The sequence below is a fragment of the Quercus suber genome, unplaced genomic scaffold, assembly GCF_002906115.3.
Source record: "Quercus suber isolate HL8 unplaced genomic scaffold, Cork oak 2.0 scaffold_200, whole genome shotgun sequence".
In the NCBI taxonomy this organism is placed as follows: Eukaryota; Viridiplantae; Streptophyta; class Magnoliopsida; order Fagales; family Fagaceae; genus Quercus; species Quercus suber.
Genome location: NW_027069658.1, coordinates 1,024,117 through 1,045,257, shown reverse-complemented (window position 1 = coordinate 1,045,257; position 21,141 = coordinate 1,024,117). Strand labels below are relative to the sequence as shown.

Genomic DNA, 21,141 nt, shown 5'->3' with positions numbered 1-21,141 from the left:
CTATCTAAATCATCTGAAAATTTCCTGAAAGATACTACGTCTACAACAATTTTACAACATTTTTACAACAAATCACAGGTGGTTAGTTGTTATTGGTTCAAATTTAAAACTAACACTAAGATTACTTTTTTGCCCCAACAATAACAATCAGTAACAACCTGCCACTTATGATTTGTTGTAAAAATGTTGTAAACATATCATTTCTCAAATTTCCTTGAAATAGATTAATTTGAAGAAAAATAAATAGAGATGAAAGCTGTCCGGGAATTTACTTTCTTAATAGTTAATATTACATAAATAGTATTGATGATTGGTGCAAGATTATTAATAAGTAGGTTCTAATTGCAAAATTAAGAGTAATATCTTGAATGTTCAGAAAGAAATTGGATCTTTGACTCCACAATATCCTCAAGATAGAGAAGATCATCAAATGGGTGCATTTTTCTACAGAGACTCCAATTGCATGAAAGAGAACCTTTTTTTCCCTTTCTATTTCTTTCTCATTTCCCCTTTTTCCTTGTAGAGAGGAAGGAGGAGAGGTCCATGTTTGTTTGGTAGTAATCAACCTTGGTGGCAGATAATCAATATTGAGTAGAACCAAATTCACCATCTGTAATATGAAAATTTTTTAAAACAAATGAACAAACAGACAGAAGAAGCACACCAGTAGCATCTGAGTGGAAAATGAAAAAAGAGTACCTCGATGAGATTAGAACCACAAAGAGACACAACTTGCATAATGCTCAACATGTTGTCTTCTGCTGCGCTCTTTAGATTCTTCCCTTCTCCTTTCATCATGTCCTCTTCTATTACCTCTCCTTTCCTACCCTCTAAAGTCTATACCTCCAATTCTGTAAGATTTAAAAAAAAAAAAAATTATTTTATGATTTCTCAAGTTCCTTTCTTGACTGTTCAAACCACCAATCCATAGTAAATAATTACTACTTAAGCTAACAATAATAAAATGTAGCAAATGCAAACAATAACAACTCAATCGAGCCCCCATTATTTCAGAATACAAAAATCCAAAGCTTCAAATGAGCAAACTATGATGAGTGAAAAGAAAGAAGTGAAAGGATGGAAATCATATCCATAAAATATACGTGATCACTCATTTTAGTGCCACTTAGCTCCTATTCTCTTGCAGTACATTTATCAAAAAACTGATATGCATCTTTGACTTAAGATTGTTCTTTCAAATAAAGGAAAATAACCTCCAGACACTTTATATACTTTCTCACCAAAGTATCTCTAATGCTGCCAGCACTCAAAGTGTGCAGAAAATTTCGAAAGCATTAAGTGATTATAAACAAATTGACAAAGAAGAATTAAGAAAAGAAGAAAGAAATAAAAGGTGCAAGCCATAGTATCTTGCATGACATCCTGGTACGCACATTGACACAGGAGATCCAAAACAAAAGACATGGACTATGGTCTATGGTCTATTGGTATATGGACTTTGGTCTTTGGATTACTGAAATGGCGCTGTCTGACCTCCTTCCCATCCAATTATCACTCTGCCAAAAGTAAATTAGAAATTATATGAAAACCTTGAACTTATTCACACACATTTTCACTCAGCTCTTTGGTATGTTTGATTTCTTTGTGCATTTTATGGGTAGCTGAAAAGATGGAAAATGCTACAAATTCTATAAAAGAAGACAAAATTGTCACTATTATGAGGACTCCTTAACACAAGGAAAATAAATTTCAATTTCTAAATTTGATAGATGTTTAATAGAACATTAGATTTGCAAGATGCAAAAGCGAAGAAATGTATACAAGATTTACTCCACTAGAGCCATTTGATAGTTAATTCAAAAGCTCTTATTTAAATTTACAGCAGAATTGTATAGAAAATTTAAACTGATAGCCTAATAATTGAGAAGCAAGAAAAAAATAAAATCAGCCTAGGTTGAAAACCCGGAATTGAATCACATCGCACAAGGCTGCAGTTGTTATAGGAAACCTAAAAATGTAACCTGGCAAATCACAGATAATCTATGCTTCTATTATAAAAATATTAAATAAAAAATAAGCAACTATCTGTTTAAAAATAAACAAGTGATTAAGGAGCAAGAAAGAACACAAAGAGAAGAGAATATCAACAAATAAGCTCAAGCAAGTAGTTAAGGGAGAAATAAACACTATATCCCCTCCTTATTCCGGGCTTGGGACCAGCTGCAAACAATTAAGCACAAACACAGGCAGAGTTAAATTAGTTCTATACCTATGATCAAAAGTAAATATAAAATACAACAGCAAAACACTTAAAATAAATAATAATCATCAATATAAATTTTTTAATTAACCCAAACTCAATCCCCAATGCATAACACTAGAAAAGTACTCAACACAAAATCACAAAATGAACATCCCCAGCATATAGACAAGCATAAGGTACACAATGCTCAAATACAAGTCCAGAAAAGGAGGAGCCATCAGCTTAATCACATTTTGTAACTAGGAAGACAATCAGCATATAGTGAAAGAATAAAGCAAGAACCTCTTCCCCACACCAATAAGAGGCATTGCCAAATTAACCTGCAAATCGAGTATGAGGCTGCCAACACCATTATACATCTAAATCTTATGATTGTAGGAGAAAATACCAAAAGAAAAAATGGGAGGAAAAGAGAGCTCATCACCAAATCAAAAACTTTAGCTTCCAAACACCATAAAATCCAGTTCCTGTAGGCCATAAATGGAACTGCCAAGCTAAAATACAAACTGGAAACGGGCTGCCAAAACAGGATGATCGAGTTGTGCATTGACAGCAAGAAGCTAACAATAAAAACAAGAAATTAAGACAAAGTTACATGACTGTATGAAAGCGCAAACCTTAAAAGGTGATGGCCTCGATTTCGCACAATAGCAAACTGAAAATACACAGAGTCCAAGAAGCACTTCAGGACAAGTGTAAATCACAGGAATATTTACAAGCAAAAAAGAGAGGAGTCATCTACTCCTCAGCCTGTACGACCGTGAAGAATCAAGAAACAAAATTGAAACAGCATTAGTTAAAACACTGCATTTGTTGTTGAATCATAACCCCAGCCCCAATGCAGCCTGACAATACATTTAATCTAATCTCCATAAATAAATAAATTAATAATAATAATAATAAGGAGATTACAAAAAAAAAATTTTAATTTAAAAAGAAAAGTAATTAAGGGAGAAATGAATATTATATCAAGAGAAACAAAAAGAATGGTCAACATATATATATATATATATTTTTTTTTTTTCTTTTTTGATAAAATTTTGTTAGTACTAATTTAAAAAATACAATGATTCTCAAGCAAACAAAATAAGAGGGCAGAATATAAGAGAAAATCGACAACCCTGAAAAGTCAAGTAGTTATGGGAGAAGTGAATACTATATTTATGTCAAAAGAACATAAAATATATAAAAAGTAAATGTAAGATAACTAAAGTCAACATAAAATTTAAAAATTATTAATTTTTTAAGAGACTTGCTGACTAAATTTTTTTAATCAAATACTTCTAAAGCTCCAGCACTTTAAGGAAGGAGAATATTTACATTCATGAGGTTTTCTAAAGTAAAAATCACTCAGAAACCAATTCCAGGAAATGCAATTTGCAGGCTGACGCGCTAAAAGAAACACACACAAGCACAAACATTATAATTTCACAATTTGGGAAGGAAAAAGAAATCAGGATTAGGGGAAACAGTATATCATACAACCCTTGTATCCCCCCACACAGTAATAACTTCAAAACCATATCTCACCAATACAAAAGACATAAGGAAGCATAAACCTATACTTTTAAGGCATTTAAAGAGCAGACATGTTTAAAGCAAGCTACTGTTATCTTCCATGACTACCCAAAAACAATAAATCACCATATCGACCAAAGCTCCAAAAACCATAAGAGGTTTTAATGTATAATGAATTAATCAATTATCTTAAATTTTAAAAAGTTGTAATTAGTTCAAGTAGATGGCAGTAACAAAATGCTGAGCAGTGCTGGAATCAGTTAAGACTGCAGAAATGCAGCTTGAAATACACACAATAAAAGAATCAGCCACAAAACATTAAGGGAAAGGAAAATTTACTTATTTGTTCCACTAAAGAAGACAAATCAGATCAATCTATAAAACCAACTTTGCAGAAACAAACACCTTAAAACTGCCAGGTACCAAAATCACTAAAATAAATTAAAATGGAATAGGATCATGTTCAAGGGAAAAAAATTCAAATACTTATAAACAAAAGGTGAAAAGGCACGATAAAGACTTAAAATGTTACAAAAATTCTGTTGCTCAAGTAGATAGTTGTGAAATCTTCAGATTAATAACAAACTTGGTTCAACATGGGATGCATCTGGCTCACTCCCATTCAGTAACAAGGTGTAATTCCAAAAAAGCTTTATAATCCTCTTGGAAAACCGAAGCCTAGGAAAGCAATTGCAGGCCCAAATATTAGAAAGAATTAAATCAAGAAGAAGTTCTTCCCTATTAGCCTTAATGATTGTTGGAGAGAAAAACAAAAACAGGAGGAAAAGAGAGCTTATTGCCATCAACTCCACTACTTAAGCTGCCCAAAAGGGGAAAAAAGATCCAACTTCCTGTAACCAATAAGTAGCAATGCCAGATTAAAATCCAAATAAGATACGGGGCAAGTATCACTAAAAGCAGAGGTTAACAACGGAAACAAGACACTAAGAAAAATGCACAAACACTGAATGAAAGTGCAATCCCTCAGTGGTGCAGGAATTAATTTCCCCCAAGAGCAAACTGTAAAACACATGCATTCCAAAGCTAAAATTCAGAACAACTCTAAATTATAAAAATTATTTTTTTAAAGAGGAAAGAAAAAAACCAAAGAGCAACACCACTCAAAACACAAAATCATGTATGATTGAAAAGAAACAAAATCAAATTAGCCTTAATTCACACACATCACATCACACACATCACATCAGACCCATACGAATAGATAAATCCGGATAATGACTGTGAAAGAACTATATATTTCAAAAGAAATTAAAACAAGGCAAAAGTTTTTAATTTCTCATGATTGCAAAAGAGAATATTGAAAGTAGGAAGAAAAGAGATTATCACCTATACAAACTTGCCTGCTTAAGCTACCAAGCATAGAAAAAAAAAATACCAGTTCCTGTAGACATATAAGGAATAGATTTTTAACATACACAAAGAACCACAGGAGTTGCAAAACAACAAATGAAAGAACTACTATATTTCAAAGAATGCAACAAATATAAAGATAAATCCTTCTAACTCAAAAAGCCTAGCTCTTCTCTGTTGCCAGATATTGGGGGACAAGGAATTCATTAGCAACAATCCAAGTAAACAAATTACAATGCATAACAATGTAACTCCCAGAAAGCCCAACAAATGCGAGGAGAAGAGAAAGCAAAAGCATTCCCTCACCAACCATATTCAGGTCGCACTACAATAATAATTCTGGCCTGCGCCAATACGAGGCATTGCCAGATTAAGCTGTGAATTCATTATTGAGGTTGCCAACACATAATGACCAAAAATAAAATAATACAGCAATACAAAGGGAGAAGAACTGCAGTAGAAATTTCAAATCCTCACTTCGCAAGACTCAGAATTATAATCCTTCTTGAAAATGAAACCTAGGAAATTCAATCACAAACCCAAGTAATAGACAGAATTAAAACAACAAAAATGTATCCTTAAAATTCTTATGCTTGAAGCAGAGAAAAACACAAGGCAAGAAAAAAGTTTATCACCAAATCAAACTCAGCTGCTTAAGCTGTAAAGCACCCAAAAATTTCTAATTATTATTTGTTTCACTACTGCTGTATGATATAAAAATAAATAAAATTACTAATGATGGCATTCTTACTTTAAAACTATTATCCTATGTACCCTCAAATAAATAAAGTTTCAAGAACCTCTAGTAACACTCAAATAGTGGTAAGTGCAAACAGGACAGAAATCAAAATTAGTAAGGGTTGACACAAATTTCATCTAGCATTTTGACAAAAGGAAACTAAAAGATATGAAAGTGAAACAAAAAGTATCTTAGGCTGTGTTTGGTTCGTGTAAAACGTTTTCCGGAAAATATATATTTTTCAGAAATGCTATTTTCCGGAAAAGGAAAATGTATTCAGGTTGTTTAGCTGTCTCGGAAATCGTTTTACGGAAAATCAATTCTGGTGTCTGGTTCAATCAAACATTTTACAGAAAATGCTTTCTGTTTTACGGAAAATCAATTCTCATGTTTGGTTTGGTCAAACATTTTACAAAAAATGAAATTCGTTTTTTACGGAAAATCAATTCCCATGTTTGGTTTGTGGATCATTTTACGAAAAATATGAAATGCCTTACAAATTTCTGCTCCTGCATTACCTAGACAAACCTGTAACAGTACAAAACTAATCATTCACTTCAACATCAACATTAATCATCCAAATTCAAGCACCTGCATTGCCTAGACATATCTATAACAGTACAAAAATAATCATCCACTTCAACATCAAAAATAATCATTTAAATATACCCATAATATTAATATAAAAACAGCCACATTAATCGTTCACCATTGTCATTACACCTCCATGGTGTACAAAAATGATACCTACTCGTGGTATCTGAACAGTACAAATACATAATTTGGATAATTGTATTGTCCCAATAATACAAAATACTACATATATAATACAATGGTAGGTCAATACTAGTACTACAACAAAAGTGAATTCCTAAAGCTACCGTCATAGTCTACATGAAACAGACAAGTCAAAGTTATGAGAAAAAAAAAACTATCCAACCACAGCTTTCGCAGCCTAGCATTCTTGGCTAGAAATCCCCGTGCTGCCTTCTCATTTTCACACAGATGGTCAAACGCAGTTGCAAGCATTTCTTCGCTATACCCATCCGCCATCATAGCCATGACCTCATTGTAAAAAGTTGTGTAATCTACCAGGCTCCGGTTGATTTCTTTCAGAGTCATAGCTATTTCCTTCAGCTGATCAGACAGATCAGTCAGCACACTATCATCAGCATTAGAAGGTGCACGTCCTTTTTTGCGGGACTTGGAAATTCCCGACCCAGAGGTGGATGACTCGACTGCATTCAAACCACATTTATAACGAGTACCAAATCACATTGCATTTTATTTACAATCAATATTTACACCATCACAATACCATCACATTGATAACTGCACATTGATATCATCACAATACCATCATGTCTCAATTTAGTCATCACAATACAATTTAAACACACACATATTCTACTGCAAGAAAATAATAACACCAAATGCTGAAAAAAAAAAATCATACAATTTGTCATGTCTCAAGCTTGAAAGTATACATAACCCAATAGGCAACATAATAACATTTGCTACATCAAAGTATACATATCAAGCTCCAAAACTGTATACACAAAACCCAACTAGCCAAATTTTACACAAACCCAACTAGCCAAATTCTAAAAAAAAAAAAACCAATCATGGGTCAAGCTCCAAAATTTCAACACATAACCCAACTAGCCAAATTTAAAAAAAAAATCACAGCAATAGTTCTGCACATAACCCAACTAGCCAAATTCTAAAAAAACTCACAGCAAAAACCAGAATGGGTCAAGCTCCAAAATTTCATACACAGTTTAAATAAAGCACAGCAAAAACATTCATCACCCTAACTAGCCAAATTAATACACAATTTAAATAAAGCACAGAAAAATTTCATACACAGTTTAAATAAAGTATAGCAAAATTTCAAGCTCCAAAATTTCATACACAGTTTCATACCCAACTAGCCAAATTCTCACCAAAAGCACAACAAAAACATTGATCACCCTAAACCCAATCATCAATAATACACAGTTTAAATAAAAAATGGATAATTAAAAAAATTAAATAAAAACAGTAAATATTTATATAAATATATATTTATTTATATAAATATATATATATATATATATAATGCGATTGGATCAGGATGTGGATCGGAGGCACGGTGAACCGGAGAAGGAAAACTCACCGTGGGTGTGCGTTTGTGTTGGATCGGTGTGGTGGCTGAGCTCGGCATGACCCGGAGTGAGCTGGATCGATGTGGTGGCTGGATCGGAGGCACGGTGCAAAGGCTGAGTTCTCTAGGTTTCTCGGTGTGGTGGCTGGATCGGAGGCACGGTTGAGTGGCTGGAACGGTGTTTCCTCGGTGAGGTGAGCTCTGGGTTTCTTAGTATGGTGGCTGGATCGGAAGCACCGTTGAGTGGTGGAACGGTGTTTCTCGGCGAGGTGGTCTCTTCTTTCTTCGAAGTTTCTCTAGCTCTCTCTTTTGTGCGTGACTCGGAAATGGTTTGAAGTGAAAATGAGAGTGTAAAACCATTTCTAGGTCAAAGGAGTAAATAATGGTCAACTAAAGCCTATTTCCCAAAAAATTTTATTTTCCTTGGCTTCCAAACAGTGGGGTCAGGTGGTAAATGATTTCCTGAAATCATTTACCACCAAAACAAACGGACCCTTAAACTGATTGATATTGTATAGGTTTGACAACTCAATCCATAGTTGTTTTAAAACAATAGTTTAACTTGCTAGCACCCATGACCTTGTTTTAAGACTAAATTGGATCAACTAATTACAACTGGATTACTTTTGTAAAAGTAAAACTGAAACTGATTCAAGATATAATTTGGTCCAGAACCTAATCACTAAGCATTCAAGAATTTTGGGGCTGGTTTGGGGAGAGGAGGATACCTATTGAAGGTTTGATATTTAGGCTATATTTGGATTGGAATACTAGTTTTTATGATTGGAAAACTTTGAATAAGGGTTGGAACATAGTACAAGAAATAAAATCTATGAATCTAGGCTGTGTTTGTTTTGGGTGAAAAGCATTTCCGGAAATGCTTTTCTGAATTTACGGATGTTTGGTTGCACTGAAAAATCGATTTTCCGAAAATTAATTTCCGTTGACTGTCGGTCAGAGGTGAAAATGGATTCTGTTCCTATTTTCACTTCAAATCCTATTTTCCGGAAAACCCAAAAACAGAGAGCACGAAGAGGGAGAGGGAGAAAGAAACAGAGAGCACGAAGAGGGAGAGGGAGAAAGAAAGAGAGAGCCCAGCGCCATCGTCGATCCAAGCCCAGCGCCCAGCACCCATCGCCGGCGGCCACGAATCGCCGATCCAAGCCAAGAGACCATCGCCGGCGACCACGAACCCACGAACCAGTCCCCATCGCCTCACTGCAACGATCGCTCCTTCGATCTAGCGCACCTTCGATCGCGCCGCGCCGTCGCCGTCGATCGTCGATCCTTCGAACCCAGCGCTCTTCGCACCGGCGAGTCGCACCGCGCCGCGCCGCGCCGTGCCGTCGATCGTCGTCTTCCTCGATCTCTCCGTTTTTTTTTTTTTAAGTTTGATTGTTGTTTTTGTTTTTATTTTTGATGAACTGATTGTTGTTGTGGTTGTTGTGTTGTGGTTGTTGTGTTGTTGTTGCCGGAATTTGGTGTTGTTGTTGTTGTTATTGTTGTGTTGTTGCCGGAATTTGTTGCCGGAATTTGTTGTGTTGTTGAGAAAATGTGAAAAATTTTCCGGAAAATAGCATTTTTAGAATACATCCAAACACATAAAAATATTTTCCACAACAATTTTCATAATTCAACCAAACGCTTAAAAATATTTTTCTTTTCCGGAAAATAACATTTCCAAAAAATATGTATTTTCCGGAAAACGTTTTACACGAAACAAACACAGCCCTAGTCTCAAACTAAGACTCTTGAGTATCCACCTAAAAGGGCAGTATAATACACCCAATGGCTAGTCAAAAGGTTTGGCAACAACATGCGTGCAATAGAAAATTGTGACAAAGCATCAAACAATAAAAGGAATAAACAATCTTGGGCACATAAATGAAAAGAATTACCATCTCATAAAAAGTATGGAATTTTACTCAAAGCAAATATACCACTCACATAATGACTAGTGACAAGTTAAAATATAAAAGTTTTCTTTGATCTTGAGAAACTAAATAACCTTCACCCAAACTTTGGAAGCAGCTCTTGAATATTTTCATCCACTTGATTAGACAACAGCAATTCAATAAACAAGGCAGCAATTTTTGCGTTTGCTGAAAATCCCTTGTTAACCATCATTTTGAGATATTTCATTGCCTTTGATGTCTCTCTATGTTGCAAAAACCCATGGATTATTGTGTTATATGTGTGCTCGTTAGGTGAACAACCATTACCATCCATTTTCTCAAGCAATTCACTCGCTTCATCAACTAGTCCATTCTTGCAAAATCCTTTGATCATTATAGTGTAAGTCCAAACATCAGGATGCAATCCTTTCGCAGGAAGACCACTAAAGATTTCTCTTGCAGTCGTAAATTCCCCAACATTGCAGAAACCATCAATCAAGATGCTATAAATCACAATATCACAGTCCAGCCTTTTGTCTTCCATCTCCAGAAACAATGCAATTGCCTCGGCAATTCGTCTATTCTTAAAAAAGCCATCTAAAAAGGTGGCATAGGTTTGGGGATCTGGATGTTGGCCACAAGCTCGCATTGTATTGAATAGCTCTAGTGCAGTCTGTACTCTCTCCACTCGACATAACCCACCTATAAGAGTGTTGTAAGTCACTACATTAGGAATCATTCCCTTGTTGGACATTTCATGAAACAGACGCTTTGCCTCATCAATTTTTTTACTTTTGCAATATCCATTGATCTATATGTTATAGCTAACCACATCGGGTGAACAACCCTTCTCAACCATCATATTAAACATCTTAACTGCCTCATCCAGTCTATTTTGCAAACAATAACCATCAATCAAAGAACTGTAAGTGACTATGTTAGGATCAATGCCTCTTTGAATCATCACATCAAAAACTTCTTTTGCCTCAGTCAACATCCCTTCCTTGTACTCAATAGGGCTTAATAGATGAGTGCTCCCACCCTCCCCCCTCCGCCCCACCTCTCCTCTAGACCACTACAACTACCTCCACCTCCACCTCTAATACATGCACAAGCCAATCCACCTTTTGTTAACTTCCCCACCCTTCCCTATTTCTTCCCTCCTCCTTAAATCCCTTTCCAACAGCCTTGTTATTGGCCTAGTCAGTTTGGTCAATACATACCCCACCTCACGCCAACCCAACCATCCTTACCCTCTCTGAACCCTAATCCTCCTAAGCCGCCACCTTCACAATCCAAGCCTTCACCTTCACATGGGGAACAGGGGAAATCTGCTTTTTTTCGCATTGACACAAAGGCCTTCTTCTTGGCTTTTGATGGAGGACGTATGGATTCTTTTTCCATCATAGAAAGACATGGAAGGTACCATGGTTCTATCCAGGTTGGTAGATCGGGCTTGGATTGGATCATTGCATGCTTGATTGAGTTACGTAGTTGAGATTTTAGTAAGCAACATTTTTTCAAATGGTTTCATGAGAATTATAAAATTTTAAAGTGCTCTAGTAGGTTGAATAAGGGTGGCCGTTTTCTGGAAATATCTGAGTATCATAATGGGGCTAGACGTGGTTGTTTGCGTGTTCCAAAAGGTTTTCATAAGGGTGGCTGGGCTTTTCTTGAAAGGCAGTTGTGTGATTTTTTCTTTGGAAAACAAGTTTCTAGGCCGAGGAAGGATGTGGATGCCGGCGGTGGTAGGTTTGCAAAACCACCGGTAATCCAAGGAACCAAGTTTGGAAAGACATTAATGGTCACGTGAAATTAGGTGGTGATTTAGATTTGGAGAAGCAGTTTCCTAAACTAGCTAGCACGTTAAACCAGAAGGAGGGATTTGGGGGATTTGATTTTATTCCAAAAACAAACTTCTCAACTCATCTTGTATCTGGAAGGCCAATGCGTGTGTCTACTTTGAAGTGGACTAAAGCCCATTTTTCTTTAAACATATCAATTGATTTTGAGGGAAGGGGCCAACGTGTGGTGAAGTGGCCAATTTTGTTCAGCCCAAGTCTGTTAAAGATGATATAACACATACTGAACTTGGGCCTGTTAAGCAAGCAGATGGTGGGCCTATTAAACAGGCCCAAGTGGATCATAATGGTGACATAACCCACTTGAAATTACAAGGCCTGTCACGATTGTGTGAGCGAGGTGAGGGATTAGGCTTACAAGTTAGTGCCAAGAAGTCAAACAGAGGTTCCGGCAAGATGGGAGTGGAGATTCCAACCTCTGATGGAGGTTCCAACACGGCGGTGCAGATGGGTTCTGTTCAGATGGGTGTTTCCAGTGAGATGGGAGGGGCTTCTTTAATCTTCGGCAAACCCGATAGGGTGATGCAGGAGGATTCTGATCCGATGGGTTGTTCAAGTAGCGGCGCTGGGGTGGGGGCTACTTCCGTTGTTTCAAGTGCTAACGATCCAGCGATGGGGTGTCCAATAAGCGGAGCTGTGGTGGTTTCGCATGTGTCGAGCTCCGGTGATCATCCCAGATTCACTGATGCTGTGGCAAAGAGTTCAATGGTACCAGTAAAGAGGGCCGAGGTGTCTTGTCATCAGCCTTTACTGGAACAAAATAGGTTTTCTCCTATTTCTGAGATGGTTTCGAATTCTTTCAATGAAGAGACGTTGTTGTTGAATTGGGTCAATCCTATGGAGTCTGATAGGGATGAGGAGGAGCGGCAGTTGATGGAATTTGAACCTTTGGCTCAATGGGATCCTAATAGGGGTTTGGTGTTAATGAATGAGGAAGTTGACCCAGTCGACATCTCTGTGGAGGATAATTTGGAACCTTTGGCTTGGGTAAGTAAGAAGGTCAAGGGCTTCGGTAAGTGGGTGGGCTTTCCCATAGATTCCTGTGAGAGGCACTGTGTTGAATTTTTTCAACGACTTGAGAAAGTGTGGGAGAATCAAGCAATGGCAAGCAGTCTTTGTTGCACTACTTCTTCCTCTACAAAAGGTATGAGAGAATTACAGAATTTAATTTCTACAGTTAATTATGCTGGTTAAGCTGATAAACGAAACAAGGAGATTGTGAAATTCAGTGGGTTGGCTCTGATGGTTGTCCATGAATTTGAGACTTCTATCTTGGAATGTGAGAGGATTTAACAATCCTCATAAGAGGGTTACTGTGAAGAACTTACTTAAAGAATGGAAGTGTGAGGTTGTGTGTTTTTAGAAAACCAAACTGGATCGTACCAATTCTGCTACTGTGAAAAGTCTTTGGGGTAGCTGTTTTGTGGAATGGGTGGCTTTAGATGCCATTCACACAGCGGGTGGTATTCTTGTGGTCTGGGACACAAGGGTGTATGAAAAAATTGATTGTGTGGTGGGTAGCTTGATGTAGGACACAATTTATTATTTAATTATTATAATTTATTATTTTTGGTATTTTTATGTAAAAAAAAAAAGTTATTTTAGGTTTAGGTGATTTATTTCCTTGTTTTTAGGTGCATTTAATGCTTTTTTAAGTCAAATTTGATTCCTGCTATAGTTAGGTATTAATTAGGAGTTATTTTAGATTATATTTTCTTGTCAGTCAAGTTTTAAGGAGCCCTTAAATAGGCCCTTAAGTCTATAAACGTTTTTCATAGTTTATTATCAATAAAAATTCAGACTTGTGTTTTTTGTGTTCTCTGGTGGATTCCAGACCTATCACCTTGTAGATTCAAGGAACCCCTCATGGATTCGAGGTTTACTACCAGGAACTAACAGTTTAGTTTCTGTTCCATCAAAAGAGCATCGTGTGTGCTTTTCTTTAGACTTTCGCGATATCAGTTGGTATCAGAGCCTTGACTTACCCTGGTCTGATGGCTAACTGGCGAGACGGTGAGCACCACAACAATGACGACGTCAACAACCCAATCCTCACTAGGGCTGAGTTCCTTTATTTTTGTGATGAGAATCACCAATTTTGTGAAAAGAGTCAGGAAATTATAGGCGAAATCCAGCAAAAGATTGCTACTCTTCTTGCTAGGAAATCATCTTGCAACAACAATGTTCAATATATTCAAAGACGCACTCCTAACTACAAGAAAATTTCATTCTTTGACGAAGATATGTGTAGGATGGATTTTATTGACTGGCTTCTTGATTTAGAAGAGTATTTTAATTTTTGGAAGATTTGTGATGAAAAAAAGGTTTGGCTTGCATCTAATAAATTAGACAATGAAGCAGAAGAATGGTGAGAAGACATTCAAATTGATAGAAAGCGACGAGGTAAGCATCCAATCTGCTCTTGGCAAAGAATAAAAAGAGTATTAATTCATTTATGGTTTCCTAATGACTATCATGATATACTAGATTATACAAGTGTTGATTATAAATCTGTATATTCATATGAAATCAATATGTTCACAACATGAAAGGTCAAAACCAAAATTATCACAGCCAAGTCCATGTATCAAGTAAAGGAAAGAGTTTGAGGGTTGAGAAGAAGCAGCCTATTTCTGGAGAAACTTTTGAAGTGGTTAAAAATGGTCAAGACTTGCAACAAGTTGTTGAATTGAAACTTGAAAAGGAGATTGAGTTGATTGTGGAAATCACAGAAATCAAGAGATAGTAATTATTGAGAATATTGTGGAAGATCCACCTAGGGTCAAAGGTGAGGACAAGCCCATCACCCACAACACCCAGGTTCCGATTGATTTATTAAAAACGACTACACAATAGTTGATTTTCTTGGAGTAGAAAATTTTAATTTCATTATCAACCCATTTTTTATTGATGTTGCAAATAAATTGAAAGTAGATAAGAAGAAATTTTATGCTACATTTTATGAAGAATTCAAGTTTTGGAGCCTAATCAAGTTATTAAAGCATTCGAAGTATTTGTTTATTTGGAGTGGAAGATTTTAGATTTCAAAGATGAACTCAAGGACGAGTTTGTTTCAAGTGGAGGGGTCTGATGTAGGACACAATTTACTATTTAATTATTGTAATTTATTATTTTTGATATTTTTACGTAAAAAAAAACGTTATTTTAGGTTTAGGTGATTTATTTCCTTGTTTTTAGGTGCATTTAATGCTTTTTTAGGTCAAATTTGATTCTTGTTATGGTTAGATATTAATTAGGAGTTATTTTAGATTATATTTTCTTGTCAGTCAAGTTTTAAGGAGCCCTTAAATAGGCCCTTAAGTTTGTAAACGTTTTTCATAGTTTATTATCAATAAAAATTCAGACTTGTGTCTTTTGTGTTCTCTGGTGGATTCCAGACCTATCACCTTGTGGATTCAAGGAACTCCTCGTGGATTCGAGGTTTACTACCAAGAACTAACAGTTTAGTTTCTGTTCCATCAAGAGAGCATCGTGTGTGCTTTTCTTTAGGCTTCCACGACATCAATTAAAGAATGGAAGTGTGAGGTTGTCTGTTTTCAGGAAACCAAACTGGACCGTACCAATTCTGCTGCTGTGAAAAGTCTTTGGGGTAGCTCTTTTGTGGAGTGGGTGGCTTTAGATGCCATTCACATAGTGGATGGTATTCTTGTGGACTGGGACACAAGGGTGTATGAGAAAATTAATTGTGTGATGGGTAGCTTTTCTATTTCGGTCTTGTTGAAAGGGGTGGCATATGGTTTTCTTTGGATTTACACAGGTGTTTATGGTCCAAATGATGCCGGTTTGAGGGATGCTTTTTGGGCAGAGCTTGATAGTGTGAGAGTGAGATGGAGTTCAGCGTGGTTTGTTTTGGGTGATTTCAACATTATTAGATACCCGGCAGAGCGTCTTGGGTGTAATTCGTTTAGTCCAACCATGTTCAAGTTTTCGGACTTTATCAAGAGGAATTTTTTGGTTGATCTTCCTTTGTTCGGGGGCGAGTTTAAGTGGTTTAGAGATTTAGCAAAGCCTGCTATGTCTCGCATAGATAGAGTTTTGGTTTCAACTGATTGGGAGGAACACTTCTTGGATGTAATTCAAAGGCCTCTCCCTCGGGTGGCTTCTGATCATTGTCCTATTCTAGTGGAGGCAGGAGGCATGGCGAGGGGGAAAAGTCCTTTTAAATTTGAGAACATGTGGCTAAAAGTGAAGGGTTTTGTGAACCAAGTTAGGGGCTAGTGGAACAGTTATTAGTTTGTGGGATCCCCTAGTTATGTTCTTGCATGTAAATTCAAGGCTCTTAAAAAAGACTTGAAGCATTGGAATAAACACATTTTTGGGGATATGCATTTTAGAAAAAAATGTTTGCTGTCTGAGCTATTGGATCTGGATTTGAGAGAGGGTCTGCAAGTGCTGACTATGGCAGATAAAGCAAGAAAAATTGAGATTAAGGCGAAGATCGAATCTTTAGCTTCTTTGGAGAAGATTTCTTGGAGGCAGAAATCAAGGGCTTTGTTCTTAAAGGAGGGGGACAATAACACTAGGTTTTTCCACATGCTTGCTAATTCTCATAGGCGAGCCAATACCATGAGGGGTGTGGAGGTTGATGGCATTATGTATAAAGCTGAATCAAATATTCAGGATCAGGTGGTGGGATTTTATAAGAGTCTTTATCAGGAACCTGAGGATTGGAAGCCCACTGTTGATGGGTTAGATTTTGCTAGTTTGGATGAGTTTGATAGGCTTTCTCTTGAAAGGGAGTTTGATAGGGAGGAGATCTGCTGCTCTCCAAGAGGTTGAGGGTGATAAGGCTCCTGGTCCTGATGGCTTTACCATAACCTTCTTCCAAAAGTGTTAGGGTGTGATAGAAGAGGATGTTATGGCTTTTTTTGCAGACTTTCATAGCCAATGCATCTTTGAGAAATCTCTGAATGCTACTTTTCTTTGTTTGATACCAAAGAAGATTAAAGCTGTCAATATTAAAGATTTTCGGTCCATTAGCCTTGTGGGAAGCTTGTACAAACTTTTGTCAAAAGTGTTGGCTTCTAGGCTTCGAAGTGTTTTGGATAAACTTATATCCAACTCTCAGAATGCCTTTGTAGGGGGAAGACAAATTCTGAACTCTGTTCTTATAGCAAATGAATGTTTGGATAGTAGATTGAAAAGTGGTGTTCCAGGTGTGTTCATTAAGTTGGATACAGAGAAGGCTTATGATCATGTAAATTGGAATGCTTTGTTTTACTTACTGGAGAGGATGGGTTTTGGGGAGAAATGGGGGAGCTAGATGAAGGCTTGTATCACTACAGTTCGTTTCTCAGTGCTTATTAATGAGTCCTCGGCTGGTTTTTTTGGTAGCTCACGTGGTCTTCGTCAAGGAGATCCATTATCTCCTCTTTTGTTCTTGTTGGTGATGGAGGTGTTTAGCAGGTTATTGAGGAGGACAGAAGAGGGGGACTTTCTTAATGGGTTTCAGGCAAGCCCCAATGCAAGAGGAGGTTTGCATATTTCTCATCTTTGTTTGCTGATGATACTATTCTTTTCTGTGATGCATCTAGGGAACAATTATTATATGTAAGGATGGTGTTGATCTTTTTTGAAGCTATTACAGGCTTAAAAGTAAATGTTGGCAAGAGTGAAATTGTGCCCGTTGATAAGGTTGGGAATTTGGGTGCTTTGGCTCGCATTCTATGTTGTAAGGTTGGGCGTTTGCCTATGTCTTATTTGGGAATGCCTCTTGGGGCTCATTTTAAGGATGCATCGATCTGGAATCCTGTTTTAGAGAGGGTGGAGAAGAAGCTCGCTGGTTGGAAGCGGTTGTATTTGTCAAAAGGAGGTAGGCTTACTTTATTGAAGAGTACTTTGTCGAGTCTCCCAACTTATTATCTATCGCTGTTTACAATTCCACAACACATAGCAGACAGACTAGAGAGGATTCAGAGGAATTTCCTGTGGGGGAGTTCTAATGATGTTTTCAGATATCCGCTTGTTGCCTGGGATAAGGTTGTTTGGCTGGTGGAGATAGGGGGTTTAGGGATTCAGAAGATTGGGCTTTTTAACCAAGCTCTACTTGGGAAATGGCTTTGGCGATTTGGGACGGAAGCTACTCATTTATGGCGTCAGGTAATAGCCACCAAATATGGAAAGGATAGTGGAGGTTGGTGCACTAGAGTTGTGAGAGGGACTCATGGTTGTGGGTTATGGAAGAATATCAGGAAAGGTACAGACAATTTTTTCAGTCGTGGTGTATGTAGCGGGAGAGGGCAATCGTATTCGGTTTTGGCACGACCCTTGGAGTGATCCTACTCCTTTGAAAGAATTATACCCGGAACTGTTTGCATGTGCTGTGGTTCAAGAAGCTCTGATTTCTGACATGATAATTTATGCACCAGACGGGGGAGGTAGGAGTTGGAATTTCCATTTCCGATGCAATTTTAATGAATGGGAGTTGAGGAGATTTTATTCTTTCTATTAGCATGTCTCTTCCAGGATTCCTAGTGGGGAAGGGGAGGATATCTTGTTTTGGCAGTTGAATCCTTTTATATTACTTTATTGAAAGCCCCTTCTGTTTCTTTCCCTTGGCAGAGCATTTGGTGTGTATAGGTACCTAAAAGGGTATCTTTCTTTTTATGGACTGCTGCTAGGGGTGGGATTCTCACAATTGATAACCTTGTTAAGAAGAACTTGCCCCTTGTTAACTGGTGTTGTTTATGTAGGTGTGATGAGGAGACTGTGGATCACCTTTTGATCCATTGTAAGTTTGCATCTGCTTTGTGGAGTGAGGTCCTTATTATGTTTGGGGTTCAGTGGGTGATGCCGGACACTATTGTTTCTCTTCTTTTTGCATGGAGGAATTGGTTGGGAACCTACTCTTCAAAGGTTTGGAATTTGGTACCAGCATGCCTTATGTGGTTAGTTTGGAAGGAACGCAATGCCCGAACTTTTGAGGACACTGAGAGTTCTATAGATAAGTTGAAGACCTTGCTTACTAGGACTATGTTTGAGTGGTCTCGTATTTGGGGGCTTACGCATTGTAGTTCCTTGTCTGATTTTCTTATCTCTATTAGTCTTTCCCTGTGATTTGATTGTATCTGTTTCAAAGGCAGTGTGTTTACAATCGTAAACACATTGTCCTTTTTCATCAATAAAACTCATATTATCTATCCAAAAAAAAAAAAAAAAAAAACATCCCTTCCTTGCAAAGTGTGTCCACCAATATGTTAAATGTTTGTACATCTGGCATGACCTTCCTTTGCCCCATCTCATTCAACAAAGTAGTCGCCTCCCTCCACCGGCCAAAATTGCACAGGCCTTGAACTAAGGAATTGTAAGTGACAACGTCTGGTTGAATGCCTTTATTCGTCATTTCAGATAAAAGGTTCAAAGCCTCACTTACCAATCTGTCCTTACATAAACTATTAATGACCGTGCTATAGAGCACCACATTTTGTTCAAAATTCCCTTTTTCAAGTTTCCAGAGCAACCTAATAGGCAGACTAGTCTGGCCAATCTTACACAGACCGTTTACTATTGTTCCACAAGTAATCACATTAGGCTCATACCCTTTCTTCTCCATTTCTTCGACCAACCTTATAGCTCCAACGACGTTTTCTTGAAGACAGAGGCCTTTGACAAGAGTGGTTAGAGTTATATGGGTTGGTTGATAGCAAAGTTTCAAAATTGTTGCTAAGACAGAGAAACCAAAATTGACCCGGTTCAGATGGCAGTAGCAATTAATCAAAACATTGAGAGTATAAACATTGGGAGTAATTCCAAAGGAGCCCATATCTCTAATTAGAGTAATGACTACGGAGTAATGCTTCATTCTTGCAATGGCACCCAACAATTGAGTGAAATCGACAATGGAAGGCAAAGGGTGCATGTGAAGCATTGCATCAAACAGGCCTAAGGCATGATCAAGATTCTTAAAGGTTCCAGATTTGCAGTGATCTCTCACAGAGTTCAACAACTGATTCCTATTCTGATTAGGGATTTTCACATTTTCTCTAATAGTAGAACAATAATGAGAAGTAAAAGCACGAAATGGAATGGAAGGCTTACTACTCTAATAATCAAACGATTGCATATAAAAAGAAGAGAGGATGTTGATTTACCCATTTCACAATGACGACACACAGTCTCAGCTGCCAATTCGGGTGGCTCGGGTTTGGTTTCGGCTTAGCTTCGTATGGAGAAATCATGGTGGTGGAGTGGCAGAACGGAGAGCGAAGCAGGGCTGAGATCGCGTTTTTGGGTTTGGGTTTTTCTGCTTCGATTCCGAGATCGTTATTTTAAGGGTTTGGGTTTGGGTTTTTCTGCTTCGCTCTTAAGATCGTTATTTCAAGGGAAGAATGAGTTTTGGGGGCTTGGAAGAAGAGTGGAATGAACGGCAGTGGAGAAAAGGAAAAAAAGAAAATGAAGCTGGAGAGAAGAAAGAGCAGAAAGGAGAAGCAATTCCCCCGGAACCGGATCCTCTCCATTTCCCTTTGAAATGGAGAGGGTCCAGTTCACGGTTGAGATTTTAAAAAAAAAAATCCACGCTCAAAAACGTGCCACGTCATAACTTAACCCACTTAACCCAAACCAAACTTAACTACATTTAAACCACAGACTCTTTAACTCAACCGGACAAACTCACAAACCACAGTTTCTCTTCACCAAACCCATCTGAACATTTCAAATTCAAACTCTCTTTCTCACTCTCTTCTCCAAGGTTCTCTCTCGCCCCGCCGTCACGGTGCCACCAGTACCACCTGCGCCCCGACTTTCTCTCTCGCCCCGCCATCACGGTGCCCCAACTTTTTAACTCAGCTCCGCGCTCAATTCCTCGCTCACCACACAGATTGAAATCTCTAACCCACGAACTCAGCTCCTTGCTCTCATGGATTCAAGCTTGTGGGTCATGACTCATGAGGCATACACTGGATTCAAGCTCGATCCCTCACCCACGAACTCAGCTCCTCGCTCACCTCACACTGCGGGTTTCCAAATTTCTGGGTAAGTTTCTGGGTTTTTAAATTTCTTTGTAAAGTTTTTAAATTTCAGGGTAAGTTTCTGGGTTTTTGGGTTTGAAAAACTGGGGCTTTTGGGTACAGCCGAATGTGTTTTGATTAAGTATCTGCCTATAGTTGTTGTGTGGTGTTGTCTTTGACATCAGTCCAAAAATTATGTTGCTTGGTCATGAACTCATGATGTATGCTAAAAATCATTATGAAATTTCTCCTTTTTTTTTTCCTAATTTTTTTTAGGTATCTGTTCCTTTTCTAAATTTGGATTGACTATGCAGATGGGTATTTTGCTAGTGGATGATATATTTTGTTTCTTGTAGTTCATTTTAAAGATATAAATTGTGGCTCTTGATAGGTAATGAGGTACAGTGTTTGTGAGCT

The 21,141-nt window shown here is 37.6% G+C and overlaps 1 long non-coding RNA gene and 1 pseudogene across 3 annotated transcripts; both read right to left on the bottom strand.

The window, feature by feature from the left end:
- Positions 1-254: 254 nt before the first annotated feature.
- Positions 255-20,224, bottom strand: LOC112002094 (uncharacterized). Of its 3 annotated transcripts, XR_010631182.1 has the most exons (4): positions 2,842-3,081; positions 1,395-2,691; positions 700-851; positions 255-610 (listed from the first exon to the last, which is right to left on the bottom strand). It is a non-coding gene; the product is annotated as an uncharacterized LOC112002094 (long non-coding RNA). The 3 variants fall into 3 exon arrangements; XR_010631181.1 differs by lacking the exons at positions 1,395-2,691; positions 2,842-3,081 and adding an exon at positions 19,867-20,224; XR_002881853.2 differs by lacking the exon at positions 2,842-3,081 and having other exon boundaries at positions 1,395-2,829.
- On the bottom strand, positions 6,505-19,848 carry LOC136069977 (putative pentatricopeptide repeat-containing protein At1g12700, mitochondrial; annotated as a pseudogene).
- Positions 20,225-21,141: the final 917 nt, after the last annotated feature.